The sequence below is a fragment of the Diabrotica virgifera genome, chromosome 9 (genome assembly GCF_917563875.1).
Source record: "Diabrotica virgifera virgifera chromosome 9, PGI_DIABVI_V3a".
Lineage (NCBI taxonomy): Eukaryota > Metazoa > Arthropoda > Insecta > Coleoptera > Chrysomelidae > Diabrotica > Diabrotica virgifera.
The window spans coordinates 217,768,755-217,784,551 of record NC_065451.1 but is presented as its reverse complement, the minus strand read 5'-3'; the positions used below and the strand labels follow the sequence as shown (position 1 = coordinate 217,784,551).

The following is a 15,797-nucleotide window of genomic DNA, read 5'->3' as shown; positions in this document are numbered from 1 at the left end:
ATTTTGACAACGACACCCGACTTGGGCGTCGAAACGTTAATAAAATCATTTTTAGGTAAAATTGTGGCTTATTTCCCATTTGAGTATACTTGATTACATCTTAAAAGGCATCAGAGGACAACAATTCGAATTTTAGTTCCGGCCTCTTTTGACCAACTATTCATAGAGGGTACTAGTTGCATATTTCTTAATTATTTTAATAATTACACCGAAGAGATGACAATTTGTTTTCAGTTTAGTGCCTCTACATAATCCGTTAATAAAACTACTGAGAACAAAGAACATCGACACACGGGATATAAGAATAATAAATAATCTGTATTATGAACAAGAAGCTGTCATAAGAATAAATAATTTAAACACCAATAAAATAAAAATCAAAAGAGGCGTTAGACAGGGCTGTGTCTTGTCGCCATCACTGTTTAATGCATACTCAGAAGAAATACTCAAAAAAAAACAGAAGATGAAGTAGCAGGCATAAAAATAAATGGCCTACTCATATGTGAAATTAGATATAGTCCAGGAACCGAAGCTTTTCACCTCGCAATTTTTACAGAATGGATCGATTTGCTTGAAAATTTGAGAATAAGTAGTGGATAGTCCAAGGATCAAAATCTATATGATACCGAAAGGCGCTTTTACCATGGGGGTGGTTGCCACCCCATTTCGGGGGTGGAAATTTTTTATTATATTTTGATCACAAAAGTTGGTAAAAACATTTATTCTAAGTAAAAAACTCTCTATACATTTTTTTGATAAAATTAATAGTTTTCGATTTATTCGCTATCGAAAGTGTTAGTGTTATATCGAAAAAATCAATGTTTTTAATTGTTTTTCTGCTAATAACTCCAAAAGTTTTCGTTTTATCAAAACAACTTTACTTAATAAAAACGTACCTTTTGAAAAAATACATAAAACCGTTTTTCTTAATTTCCTTTAAGACCAATAGCAATAGAGCTATAGTTTATTATATGTTAGCTCTTCTTCGTCAAATGCTAAATATTGTAGTTTCAAAGTCAAAAGACGGAAAAACTATGCATTTTTTGAGGACAACTTGTTTAAACTAATTTAAAGTATTTAAAAATCTCTATCTCTAGAAATAAAACAAAGGTCTCTAGCTCAAAAATTAAGTGACTTATAATGAAAAGGATGTCAGTCCCTATTTTTTTCAGCGAAAAAGTGATAGGAAGCAACTCCCTAATCACCACCCTAATTACAATTCGTCATTGACCTTATTTGGTCTTCTTTATTTATGTATTATTAATAGGCTCTAGAAGTTTGACCGGTTTATAATGATTAGTTTTTAAAAAAATGGAGTTAAAAGCGAATAACGAATTTTTGTAGTTTGGAAAAAATGGTCTTTTCTTCAGAATATACAGATTAGAATCAGAGATAGAAAAAAATGTTTAAATATGAAATTGTAGCTTATTTAATTCCCAAGAACATGATTTGCAAAAATTTTTTCCACGGCAAAAATTAAGTGAGCTATTGACAATTAAAACTTGTAACAACATGCAAAAACCACCTTTACCAACCCTCTCAAAGTCACCTCTTTTTGCGACTGAGCATTTTAAAAAAATTTAATATCAATAGACTTAAAGATCATGCAAAAACCTACAAAATTATTTTTTACAAAACTTGCTAAGATAAAAAATAAAAAAGTTACGGTTAAAAAATCAATATATTTTTTTGAAAAAAAAAGGAGAAATCCAGTTGAAAGCATAATAATGTCAGTTAGCGGTGTTTTTGGTCATTGACCTTATTTACTCTTCTTTGTTTATGTATTATTAATAGATTCTAGAAGTTTGACTGGCTTAGAATGATAGTTTTTATAAAACTGGAGTTAAAAGCGAATAACGAATATTTGTAGTTTGGTAAAAAATCACATTTTCTTCAGAATAGAAAGATTAGCATTAGAGATACGAAAAAATGTTTAAATACGAAATTGTAGGTTGTTTAATTTCCAAGAAGCTGGTTTAAAATTTTTTTTTTATCGCAAAAATTGAGTGAATCGTAAATGAGCCTATATAAAAAAAACATTGATTTTTTCGATATAAAACTAACACTTTCGATAGCGAATAAATCGAAAACTATTAATTTTATCAAAAAAATGTATAGAACACTTTTTGCTTAGAATGAATGTTTTTATCAACTTTTGCAGTCAAAATATAATATAAAATTTCCACCCCCGAGATGGGGTGGCAACCACTCCCATGGTAAAAGCGCCTTTCGGCCTCATATAGATTTTGATCCTTGGACTATCCAGTACTTATTCTCAAATTTTCAAGCAAATCGATACATTCTGTAAAAATTGCGAGGTTTTGTCCTATATTAAGCTTCATTACTTGGACTAATACGCCGATGACAAAGAAACTATTACAGATCTACAAAGAATTTTAAATAAGGTTGTTGCAACAAGTGAAGAATTTAGTCTGTCACTAAACATAAAGAAAACGAAATTCATGGTTATATCAAAGAAAAATATTAGAAACATCAATCTACACGTAAGTAATAAGACGATAGAACGAGTTCAGAATTATAACTATTTAGGGACAAACATTAGTGAAACAAACGATTATATCAAGGAAATCCGAATTAGAATAGAAAAGGCTAGAAGTGCATTCACTAATATGAAACAAATATTGTGTAGTAGAGATCTCAGCCTAGGCCTAGATCTTAGAAAGCGAGTACTAAAAGCGAGTACATGGACTCTCAATAAACAATGCCTCAATAGATTGGAAGCTTTTGAGATGTGGACGTATCGAAGAATGCTGAGAATCTCCTGGACAGACAGAATAACCAATGAGGAAGTACTAAGGAGAATACAGAACAGCAGGGAGATACTGGATTCCATCAAAATAAGAAAACTTCTATACTTGGGTCATATAACACGTGGTGACAGATATGAACTCCTAAAACTAATTATGCAGGGAAAGATTCAAGGAAGGCGCAGCATAGGTAGGAGAAAAATGTCCTGGCCGAGAAATCTCAGAGAATGGTTGGATGCAGCTCAACTGAACTCTTTCGGGCTGTAGTGTCGAAAGTGAGAACAGCAATGGTGATTACCAACCTTCGTCGCGGAGATGGCATGTAAAGAAGAAGAAGAACAGGTGCTCCGATGAGGCTAAGAAAAGCTGAAATACATACAAGCAAATAGCAGCGGACATGTTCTGTAATCAAATCTGAATCATTTTTGCTTTCATTTATATTTTGTATTTGTGCTTGTCTTTTTCTTATGACGTGTAATTAGGTTTAGCGTACTTTTATATTTAGGTGCATTTATTTCATTTCTTTTCTGACTGATAATCATATACTTATAGAATAATCTATAATTCTATCTATATTTTCTATCTTTACTCAGATTTGAGTACTAGGAAGTTTCTTTCGGTCCTTTTCCTAGACGAATGAAAATGGAATGTGATTGCAAGGAGTCCTTTTTGTTTTCTATATTCTTCGTCTGCGGCCTTATAAATTGTAAAAGTCGCAGATTAAGGATGTACCAGAAAGAACTTTTAACGCGAAAAGTTTCAGATTTATACTGGAGGAAACTCCAGAAACTGGAGGGTAATCTGTTATGTAGGTAGTCATATTATTTACCGAGAATTGAAACAATTTTCAGTTTAAATGGAGTATTGGTGCACACTTCTTAAAGTAACGATTGGTCAAAAGAATTTAATTATTGGTGGTGTATATAGATCACCAAATGGATCTAGTGCTGTGTTTTTTGATTTTCTTAAAGAATTATTTGAGTTAGAAGAAATGTGTACAAATGACATTGTAATGTTGGGAGATTTTAATGTAAATGTGTTAAATGTTTCTGTAGTCGGGACTGAACCCTTAAATATTACTCAAGCAGCTGGATGTAAACAAATCGTTAAAATACCAACACGAATTACTGCAAACTCCAGAACTCTAATAGATCTAATTATCACAAATTGCAAACTTCAAGAAACTGACCGAACTTTTCCGAAATTTACTGATCACGACATTATTGGTACGTCCATTAATATTTGTGCAAAAAAGAATTTAAAAATGTTATCTTCAAGATATATTACGCCTTTGAAAATTGAAGCAATTAACATTGATTTAATTGGAAAAGATTGGAATTATTCGTCTACCAATGTTGACGTTTTGTATGAATACATTTTAAATAATGTCAGAAGCAGTTTGGATAAGATAGCACCAACCCAACATAAATTCCGTTCTAATAGTAGTTATTGGATTGATGAAGAAGTACGAAATTTACAAAGAGAAAGAGGCATCTGTTTTTCAACATTTCGGTATACGAATAATCCATTAGATTTTCAACGGTACAAACGGAAGACGAATGAAGTTGTTACTTTAATTAGAAGAAAGGAAAAATATTTTACGAGCAAAAAATTGATCAATGTCGCTATGACAGTAAAAGAATCTGGAGTATTTTAAATGAAATTGTAAATAGTAGTAATAATACATCGAATTTTAGCATACTAGATAGTAGGTTAAATGTTACTAAAGACTTAAATAAATTTTACTTTGATAGTGTTGAGGGGATTGCTCAAAATATTCCTAGATCCTCAAATTTTTCTGAAATACAGCTTGATATTGTTTCTAAGATTGATCCTTTTCCCATCATTTCACTTGGTAAATTGCATAAAGTGGTAAGTAGTTTAAAACATAAAGCAACTGGTGACGATATTCTGACAGTGTTACTGTTGAAAGGGATATTTTCAGTGGTTGGTTACACATTGTTAAACATAGTTAATACCTGCCTGCAAGCAGGAGTTCTGCCGTCAGTATTAAAATGTAGTACCATAATACCTGTACCAAAAATAAGTAAACCACAGGCGTTTGAAGATTTTAGGCCGATAAATTTACTTCCGATAATCGAAAAAATCATTGAATTATTAGTTTATGATCACTTATTTAACTATTTAAATGAATATAATTTGCTGTTTGTAAATCAATCTGGTTTTAGATGTAGGCACTCTACTGAAACTGCATGCCAGTTAGTATGTAACACATGGAAGAAAGATATAGATGACGGTAAAATAGTAATTAGTGTCTTTGTAGATTTAAAAAGGGCTTTTGAAACAATAGACAGGCAGATGTTATTAACGAAATGTAAAAATTATGGAGTAACTGGAGTTGTGTTCAAATGGCTAGAAAATTATCTAAACGGTAGATGTCAAAAAACTAAAGTAAATAATAATATTTCAGACGAAATAGGTACTATATATGGAGTTCCCCAAGGAAGCGTTCTTGGACCATTATTATTTATTTTATATATAAATGATCTACATCTCTATCTTCAAAATTCATTTGTAAATCTGTTTGCAGATGATACATTAATTTCTGTATCTGGACAAGATTTTAATAATTTAGTTCAAACAATAAATGATGAATTAGATATTCTTAATAATTGGCTGATGGCAAATAAATTGAAACTAAATGCTCAAAAAACTAAGTGTATGATTTTGGGTACTAAGATAAATTGTTCTAAATTTAATCAAGGAAATTATAGTATTAAAATAGGTGAAGATATAATAAGTTATGTAGATGAAATTAAATATCTTGGAATTTTATTTGATCCACAGTTAAATTTTACCAAACATATAAATTTTCTGTGTAAAAAAATTGGTAAAAAAATCGGTTACTTCTCTAGAATATCTAAAGGGCTTTCCCGATGATCTAGGAAGGTTGTGTATAATACAATAATATTTCCGCATTTTAATTATTGTATGTCACTGTTTATTTCATCTTCGAATGAACAGGTATATCGTTTGCAGTTGCTTCAAAATAAAGCTATGAGAATTGTCCTTGGATGTAGCAAGTATACCTCTATAAACTTTATGCTGGAAACATTAAATTTTTTAGATGTTAATCAGCTTATTACTGAGTCATGTTTGGTGTTAATATTTAAAATTATTAACAAGCAAGCTCCTCAATACTTCAATAATTATGTCATTAAAAGGTCACTTTTGTTAGGTCAGTATAATTTAAGATTTGATAATTATCATATTGAACGGTTCAATACAAGTGCCATGGAAAAAACTCTTTTTGTTGAAGGACTAAGAATACATAACAGTCTAAGATCAAGCATAAAAGATTCACCAAATGTTAAAGTCTTCAAAAGTATGTTAAAAAAATTGTATTTTAAGAATTAGTTGATTTTTCGTTTTTAAGTTATAATTATTTAAATATATGTAAATGTTTATTTGTAATGTAATAGCTAAAAAGCTAAATAAATCCTATTATTATTAAATAACTTTTTACCATTTTAATTTTTATTATACTGGTGAATTCTGCATCTGAGAATTTTCAATTTATATGTACATAATTCTGTTTTTCAAAAAGGAAATAAGGTATCTATTCTTATTAAGAAACATAATAAGTTATCGATTCTTGTAGAAAAATAGTAAATGAATATTATTTACCAAGTAAAAGAAGGATACATCGATAAAGTGATACACACTTTTTTAAAACTACACATAAAACTGCATTATGTGTAGACACAACCCTTTTTAATATATTCTCCTTTAGTCCTCAACTCAAGTAACTGAAGACTGAACCTTTGAAAAAGTAGAGGTATTGATTTTCTATAAAGTGTGAATATTTTGTGTACTAGTATAACAGACTAGATTTTACGTACTTTTTACGCCAGTAAACTCATTTTAATAAATTATTCTGAAGCCTTTTTTACTGGTTTTAAGATCCTGTCTCTCGAGATAATAAAATATTCGGGATTTCAAACGAACTATTTTCATTTTACAACAGTTTTTTATGTTATTTAAAGGATCTATTCATTGTGTATTGCAGTTGTTTATTCGACATAACAATTTTTAGTAGAGTTTTTAACTAAACAAGTTTGCAAATTTTTTGTGTGAAGACATTTTTTCGACGGAAACTTATTATATGGGGTATATCATGTAACAGTAACCAATACCAACTCCAAAATTAAATGAAAAAAAATATTTTGAAACTACAGCGCAATCAGAAATTAATGAATAATACTTTTTAGTTGTTTTTTTTTATTCTAAACAATAAACAATACACATAATGCACAAGATTAATCAAATTTTTTTTAATATCCTGTAGCTGGCTGTATACCATTAATTACAAGTAAATATAATGAAAAATTTGTCTTCGTAAAAGGTATATTTATTTAAAAAGCCCATAAAAGGGCTACAAATATTAAAACAAAACATTTTCGCCCTGTAACAAGAGCATCACCATGTGGCTTAGTATGTTCTTGTAACACTGATGATGCTCTTGTTACAGAGCGAAAACGTTTTGTTTTAATATATATAGCCCTTTTATGGGCTTTTTAAATAAATATACCTTTTACCAAGACAAATTTTTCATTAAATCTACTTATTTTTTTTAACCTAATTTTCCTAAAATTGTTTGAAATCTAAGTGTCACCTGGTTCATCCTAGCTTTTTTTGACATGAATTGTCCTCTTCTTTGTTATGGCTGCATAACACAGCACTGACCCTGCTTTTCCCTAACTGCTCACGTCCTTGTTGCGGCTACAATACACAACACTAAATAAGCCTTGCAAAACTTCTCACATTGCTCATGCTCGAAAAATTCAGTCTTCTTGAGCCTTTTTTGCCTCTGGGGTTGGTTTACAAGAAGCTGAAGTGCTTCATGATTGGGATACTTACCCTAATAACACAAAACATTCCAGGAATGTTCCTAGAAGGTACACACAGGACATTGAAAACATTCCTGGAATGTCCCCAAAAGCACACGAACGTCCCTGGAAAGTCCCAGGAAAGTGCTGTGTCAGCATTTTAAACATTCCTTGAATGTCTTGTTGGAACATTCCATGAATGTCTACGAATGTTCTTTGAACATTCACAGTGTACTGTTTAGACTGAATGTCTTGTTGAAACATTCCATGAATGTTCTTAGGACATTCAAAGTATATTTTTTAGACATTCCCTGAAATATATCGTCAGTGATGTGACAATACCTCCTATATGTTTTTTCATGAGTTCAACTTTAAAAACAAATCCAGCTGTAAAATATTTATGTGCCTGAAGGCTTTTGTATGCTTTCATCTATAATATCTATAATAGTAATTTGGTGGAATGCACTTTATGGTAAAATCCAATTCTGACTGAATTGTATATGGATCTAAATCCCCACTTATTTTCAGCTTCAATAAATATCTAAGACAATAAAAGAAATAATGTTATTGCTTGCAAAATTCATCAATATTGATAAATATCAGAGAAAAATGAACATTGATAAAAATTGTTTGCCCTACCTTTCTCCAAACATCTGGTGTCTCCAATAATAATTTCCTTAAATAATCACTTTGCAGTGTGGTAAAGTTTATAAAGTTCACAAAATACTGCAAACGAAATCCAAATGAACCCAAAATATGACGATAAACAGTGAAATGATGAAATGAAATGATATTACAAACATAACCTCTGTAACCTGTATGCCATGCCAACCAGAACCAGAAGTCACTTGGTTTGGATTGCCTAAATACATATACACGCGCAGCAAATTTGAAAATTAATGCAAATTGAATAGTAAATGGCCTCTCTTAAAATATAGGTCATTGGTAGTATGTTCATAGAATGTCTTGTGGTAACATTCCACGAATAACTTAATCAGATATTCACCGAATGTTCCTTGAATGTCCAGTACATTCAAACATTAATAGAACTTTGATAGTACATTCCTGGAATGTTTTGTGTTGTTAGGGTATGGAGCCTTTCTTCATGTCTCCTAGCGATTTTCCTAATTTCATTTGGAACAGATTCGACTTTAAGGTCTCTACGCAAATCGTCATTCCGAACATACCAACGAGCCCTATAATATTCCTTAGTATTCGGTTCTGGAGCGTTTCTAGATTTCTATAACTGTTTTTTTTTTGTATAGTCCCATAATTGTAGGCGTAGGCCATAGGTCCACACCGGTTTGAATATCTGTTTGTAAATCAGTATTTTGTTTTGGATGGAAAGTTGAGTTATATCAGCGAATACATACGTTTGTATTTTCTCTTCAACTGTTCAGTTTTCTTTTAACATTTTCCTTCCATATGAGTTTGAAATCCAGATATAAACCCAGGTATTTAGTTGTTTTCTTATTAACAAAAGTGCTGTTGTTTAAGATAATTGGAAACCAAGAAATTAAGAAAAAACCTTAGCATATTAAACAAATTAGTAAGAATTGTCTTCAATATAAAATTGTTTATCATAGGTATAGCAACACAGGGCTGTTAAAATAATGTTATTTTGCCGAAACAACTAACAATAGGTTTTACAATTTACATTAAACACCCAGTACATTACACCCGCTTCAGTTAATTGTTGGCATAGAAATATGCTATAATAAGCAAGAAATAGTCCTAGCATATTATTCAAATTATTAAGAATTGTCTTCAATACAGGGTGTTTCATTAATAATTGTCCATATAGTAACTGGAGAAACCTTAGCACAAAATACGAAGATTTAACCTAAAACACTTAAATAAAATGTGGTTCCTTACTTAGTTCAGAGAAATAAAGAAAAAAATATCCTGTTGGTGACACAACCCCCTCCAGGCCGAAACCAAATTTTTTGAGTAGTATGGACATCTATATTAATAACCTTTACGGTTCCTGTAGCCGATTTTGATGATATTCTTGTTCTCATGATCATTTTTCAGTGCGTCACAGTTTTTCGATTTCTCTCTAATGCATTAAGTTAGATGAGACGGAAAAAGCGGTAGCTCCGTGATTAAACACAAAGATAATGCAGCATTACAATGGTTATATACATAAGATGTCTATTCCTAACCTACGTTTGATTCGTTGATATTTAGAATGCGCGTTTTTTCTAGCCAATCAAATACACGTATTACGAACATTTGACGAAAACTTCGTCCATTTTGGCCATTTTTTAGAAGTGTCAAAGAGTCAAGTGACGGTTATTATTCAGGTCAGTATTTTGTGTACCTGTCATTTTGAAATTTCGAATTCGACTTCACTTGTGTTTCACAACGTCTTTGTGCATTATTTTGTGTTTTGGTTTAGAATTTAGTTCGTTAAAAGTTAGTCATTGGCGTGAGGAGACTAGAGACATTCGAGATGTACCGAAGAGTGCTAAATATCTCATGAGTAGATAGAATAGCCAACGTGGAGGTAATGAGACTTACGCATAAGGAACGAGAACTAACAAATAAGAAGAAAACTGAGATATATGGGACATGTGATGAGAGATATATATCTAATACTCCAGGTCATTATGCAAAAAAAAGATCCATAGTAAGGAGACGTAACTCATGGCTGAAGAACGTTAGGAACTGGTTTGGATGTAATAACAATGAATTATTTAGAGCCGCGGTTTCAGAAATAAAGATCGCTCTGATGATTACCGACTTTTGAAGCGGAGACAGCACCTAGAGAAGAAGATAAAAACACAGTTTATGGATAGTTTTGTGTCATTTTTTAATGTTTCCATATTTATAAATTTAATTAACAATATTGTTTACTTTTTAATTTTATTCCCCTTTATAAAAAATACCTACATGTTAACATATTGTGTAAAAATCAAATCTACTAAATTACTAATTAGTATAATTCCACAAGTAATTTTCACCTATGGCCAAGTACGATTGTGGCATCTGTCAGATTCGTCAATAATTACATGAAATAAGTCTCGACACACCCAATACAGTATATGAGGTCATAATTAATGACGCACTGAAAAATGATCATGAGAACAAGAATATACATAGTTATAAACAAATGAAGATCAAAAAACGATCAATTTTCGCTTTTTTCGTCTATAAACAAAAATTTAAGCATTTTAATCAAATTTGAGAGTAAAAATCTCATAAATCGTCAAAAAAATTTCAATATGGCGTTCACTGAATATGTCTATCCTTATTGGTTGCTTAGAAAATTGCAAAATAAATCATAAATTTTGAGTTTTTATAAATATTCATAACTTATGTAAAAATTAAAACCTTCTTATTACACGAATTGCTGAGACTTCTGGTACTTAAATTATATTTTAAATTTCAAAGCAATTAGTCAAATAATTTAAAAGTTATTTAATTTGTTTATCCCAAATTAATATTTTTTGCAGCGATATAAGTCAGAAAATGATGAAGTTACACTAATACTTTGGATAGTTTATAAAAGAAGAAGATTTATACTATTAATTTAATTTAAAAAAAAAATGACAAAAAATAATTCTAAATACTGCAAAATTATTTTGCAAAAACATGTGAAATAAAAAAAGGGGGGCTAACTTCGTCCCTAATTGTCCTAGGACAATTGTTTTTCTTTTTAAATGTGTATAAAAATTCATTCTTTATAAATATGAAAAAATAATTTTTCAACGGGAAACGGTTAAAAAGTTATTCTAATTGTTTATAAGTAAGCAAAAAGTCGACGGGATCTTGCAAAATAATTTTACACTGTTTAAAATTACTTTTTGTCATTTTTTTTTTAATTAAGTCAATAGTATAAATGCTCTTCTTTCATAAACTGTCAGAAGTCTCATTGTAACCTCATAATTTTCTGACTTATAGTGTTGCAAAAAAAATGAATTTGGGATAAACAAATTAAATATCTTTTAAACTATTTGACCAATTGCTTTGAAATTTAAAATATAATTTAAGCACCAGAAGTCTCAGTAATTCGTGTAATAAGAAGGTTCTAACTTAATTTTTGCATAAGTTATGAATATTTATAGAAACTCAAAATGTATGATTTATTTTACAATTTTCTAAGCAACCAATAAGAATAAACATATTCAGCGAACGCCATATTGAAATTTTTTAGGCAATTTATGAGTTTCTTACTCTCAAATTTGTTACATTTGGTACATATAAATTGAAAATTTACCGTTTTTTGATCTTCATTTGTTTATAACTATGTATATCATCAAAATCGGCTGCAGGAAACATAAAAGTTATTAATGTAAGTATCCATACTACTCAAAAAATTTTGTTTCGGCCTGGTGGGAGATGTCTCACGAAAAAAATCTTATTTCTCTGGACTATACTGAGTTATAGGGTGTTTTATCTAAAAATTTAAAAACTACGTTTGCTTAGCATTTTAAAACTATTCAACGTATCCTTTATATACTTGGCACAAAGTGCGACTACTAGACACCCTACTAAATTATGGTAAACAAACTTTTCTAGCTACTACCAGAGGCGTACGACAGGGGATGGTGAATGGTTGACCCTTCTCAAATTCTACGCCACTGAAGGAATTACTATTTTAGTGCCATTTTTAGATTTTCCAATACTCTCTACGTACATAATATACTCTTCATTTATAACGATAAAGTCATTGGTTTTCGAGATATTTGAAGTTAAATATAAAACGGCACAGTTATTTTGATTAATTTATCATATGATTCATATGATTGAAATTTAAAAATTATTTGTACCCAGTACTTTAAAACTATTTGGTGTATCCTCATCATACTTGGCAGAAAGTGTAGGTACTGTACACCCTACTAAATTAAGATAAATAAACGTTTCTACCTACTACCAGAGGCGTACGACAGGGGATATTGGCTGGTTGACCCTTCCCAAATTCTACGCCACTGACGAAATTGCTATTTTAGTATAATTTTTTATTTTGCAATACTTTTTATGTAAAAAATGTACTCTTCATTCGTAACGATAAAATGATTAGTTTTCGAGGTATTTGAAATTAAAAATAAAGCGACACAATACATTAATCAAAATAAGCGTGTCGTTTCATTTTTTTAACTTCAAAGATCTCGAAAACTAATGACTTTATCGTTACGAATGAAGAGTATATTATTTTCATAGAAAGTATTGGAGCATCCAAAAATTGAACTAAAATAGCAATTTCGCCAGTGGCGTAGAATTTGTAAAGGGTCAACAATTCACTTCATTTAACATAATTTAGTAGTTTGTACAGTACACATACTTCTTGCCAAGTATGAAAAAGATACGTCGAATAGTTTTAAAATGCCGAGCAAAAATAATTTTTAAATTTTTGGAGAAAACACCCTGTAACTCAGTAAGGAACCACATTTTATTTAAGTGTTTTAGGTTAAATCTTCGTATTTTGTACTAAGGTTTCTCCAGTTATTACATGGACAATTATTAATGAAACACCCAAGATCGTTTATCATAGAGCCATAAAACTGGCATTTAAAACAATGTTGTAAATTTGTATAAAGAACTAAAAATAGGTTTTACAATTTACATTAACCACCTAGTACATTACACCCTCTTCAGTTAATTGCTGGCATACTCTAATTACCCTTATGTTGACGTATTAACAATAAAGGGTTGGTTAACAAGGTCAATTTTATTTGTAGTGGCTTCTGAACACGATTGAATTAACTTGTTTGAAATAAAATAGTAAAAACTATGTTTTATAAATTAAACAAAAAAGTATTAGTGAAATAACAATAGTACAATGTAATGTCAATTTTAATCTTGCGAATAATTTTGGAATATGAATAACCATTTTCAATTTCGTTTCAACACGAAACTACAGCCGCATTATTTCTAGTCCAATCAGAAAGTGCAGCAAGCACCTCTACCGGCTTCGAAACTTATTAGTCTCTCATCAGGAGGCACATATGCTGCTCTATCTGACCCTATAGGTGCTTGCTGCACTCTCTGATTGAACTAGAATATAATGCGGCTGTAGTTTCGTGTTGCAACGAACTTGAAAATGGTTAATACTATTTGATTTACATGTTTACTCTGATTGGAGTACGAAGGGAACCATTCTAGTTGGAACTTTACCGCGCTGAGCAGATGGGACATGAATTATAAATTGTAAAATTTCCCCATCTTCTTTAGTCTCAGCATCCGTTATGGCTTGCAAATTTTAGAAGCCTCGTAGGTGTAACCAGAGAAGGTTCGCATTGTTTTCAATCTGGTGGGGTGTAGAGTAATATTTTTAACTAAAAGAAAAGATGGTTCAGATTCGATTACAGTACAGAGCCTCTACTATGTGCTTTTACGTATTTCGGAATAACCGTTTCTTCATTGGAGCACCTGGGTAGAGGCACTGAACTGAAATCAAATCCTTTCATCCTTTCCGGGTAATTATCAAAATAATTATCAAAAGTCTAATAAGTCAGGAAATAAAATTCGAAATTATTTATCCTCTGAGCTTTTTAAGTCGGAAAAATAAAGCATAACAGAGTGGCGAAATACTCGACAAGGGAAATCTAAATTGCAGTCCACGTCCTGTCATTCACCGTGATAATAATTTTAGCGAACTATTTTCTTTAATATCCAACAAAGGTGAATAAAGTATAAACTAAAAGAAAAGAAACGGTGGTTCAGATTCGATTACAGTACAGAGGTTCTACTATGTATATATATATATATATATATATATATATATATATATATATATATATATATATATATATATGATCGGTATAGAACGTCTTGCGGCGTTGTCCGATTCCCAAATTCCATTCCTTCCTATTTTGCCACAGGTCATCCCTGAGGTCTCGCGCGCTCATCGCTTTCCGGATGCCGGTGGTCCAATTAACTTTCGGTCTCCCTCGCTTCCGATGTTCAGGAGGTTGCCATTCCAGACATTGTTTTGGAAGTCTCTCGTCATTCATTCTGTTTACGTGTCCATACCAGATCAGTTGTCTTCTCTCTATATCTTTCATTATTGTTCCTTCTATTCCCATTCGATTTTTAATGTCTTCATTTCTGATATGTTCTCTTCTGGATATACGTAATGACCTTCTGATTGCATCCATTTCCACTACTTCAATTTTGTTTTTGTTTTTTTCTGTAAGCCTCCAAGTTTCAGCATCATATAATAAACTACTCTTAATCATAGGTTCTACTATGTGCTTATACGTATTTTGGAATAACCGTTTCCTCATCGGAGCACCTCGGTAGAGGCACTGAACTGAAATCAAATCCTTTCATCGTTTCCAATTATTATCACGGTGAATGACATGACGTGAAATGCAATTTAGATTGTGTCACATTATGAGACACCCTGAAAAATATCATTATTTACATCTGGTCATTCAGGAAAAGATCAGAGGTAAACGTGGTCCTGGCAGAAGGTGAACATTATGGCTGAAAATATAAGGCAATGATATGGAAAATTGCCTACACCGTTATTCTGAGCTGACGTCAATAATGTCACGATAGAGAATATGGTATTTTATTTATTTATCGTATGGCATAGATAAAATAAGAACACATAATTTAAAAAAAGTATATAAAACATTACATGAAGTATCACAAACGAACATCTAATGTATTAATATAATGTAAAACATTTTCGGCCGCATTCAGGAACTCATCGAAAACTCCAGGGTACCGCCTTCGGGGGCATTCCTCAATAATGTGGCGGACGGTCTGCCGTTGCGCACCACAGTCACACTCAGGAGTAAGGGCCTTTCCCCATCTATGCAAGCTGTCAGCACATCTACCGGTACCTGTTCTTATTCTATTCAGCGCCGTCCATGTATTGCGGGGCAGTTCAAAGCCTGGCGGTTTCTGATCGATACAGGCCATTTGGTGTGATTCCTGTGGTGAGTCGCTCTCCCATTGTCTTCTCCAAGCGTTGGTGAGGTCGAAATGTTCCTGATGTAGGGAGATGGCCCTTAACAATGGGGGATATCTGGAGCGCAGTCTGTTCATTTCGATATCAAGCTTATCATGGTGGATGGGTAGTTGATGGTTAGCCTCGATTTTTCGATATTCTCTGAGAAGAGAATGACTTCTTCTTAGTTTCGGCGGTGGAATGTGACTCAGAATGGGAAGCCAATAGTTCGGTGTTGGTCGAATTGTACCTGAGATCATTCGCATTGTCTGG

At 31.6% G+C, this 15,797-nt stretch overlaps 1 protein-coding gene across 2 annotated transcripts in view; it reads left to right on the top strand.

The window, feature by feature from the left end:
* LOC126891646 (somatostatin receptor type 2-like) overlaps window positions 1–15,797 on the top strand; it is a 525,450-nt gene that overhangs the window by 127,469 nt on the left and 382,184 nt on the right. The window lies entirely within an intron of this gene.